Genomic DNA, 804 nt, shown 5'->3' with positions numbered 1-804 from the left:
AGAAAGAGTGGAGGTTGGAAATTGAGAGGAGGGTGGTCAGTCTATGCTAAAAATGATACAAAACTATTATGTTATTTGGGCTGTCATAACAAAATAGTACAATTTGGGTGGCTTTGGAGACAAAAAAATGTATCTTCCTACAATTCTGGAGGCTCAAAGTTCAAAATCAAGATGTCTCCAGATTTTTTTTTTCTGATCCCTCTCCTTGGCTTGTAGGTGATCATCTTCTCCCTGTGTCTTCATATGGATGGTCTTCCCTCTGTGTGTATCTGTGTCCTAATTTCCTCTTTTTATAAGCACACCAATCATATTGAATTAAGGCCTACTCTAATGTCCTCATTTAACTTAATTACCTCCATAAAGACCCTATCTCCAAATAGTCACATTCTGATGTACTCGGGATTACAGCTTCAACAGATAGATTTGAGGAGGACTCAAATTGACCCCATAATAGCCATTTATCAACTGACACCATCAGGAGACCCTCTTTAAGTGATGCATTCTGGGGACAGTGGAGTTTTGTAAAAATATTCCTACAAGCTTTGGAGACAAAAAGTCCACAGCTCCTGTTCAACTCCATCTCCATTATTACAGACAACTTCAATAACCACAAGAAGGTCACCCTCATCTGTATAGAGACCACAACTATGTGAAGATTGAATATTCTGATGTAGCCTCACAGTCTCTCTCTCTCTCTCTCTCTCTCTCTCTCTCTCTCTCTCTCTCTCTCTCACACACACACACACACACACACACACAATGTGGTGCTTTGAAGAGGCAGCTCCTCCATGATGAATTCCTGGG

This window comes from Pteropus vampyrus, unplaced genomic scaffold (assembly GCF_000151845.1).
Source record: "Pteropus vampyrus isolate Shadow unplaced genomic scaffold, Pvam_2.0 Scaffold20, whole genome shotgun sequence".
Taxonomy (NCBI): domain Eukaryota; kingdom Metazoa; phylum Chordata; class Mammalia; order Chiroptera; family Pteropodidae; genus Pteropus; species Pteropus vampyrus.
The sequence above is the reverse complement of the archived record's forward strand: the minus strand, read 5'-3'. Positions refer to the sequence as shown.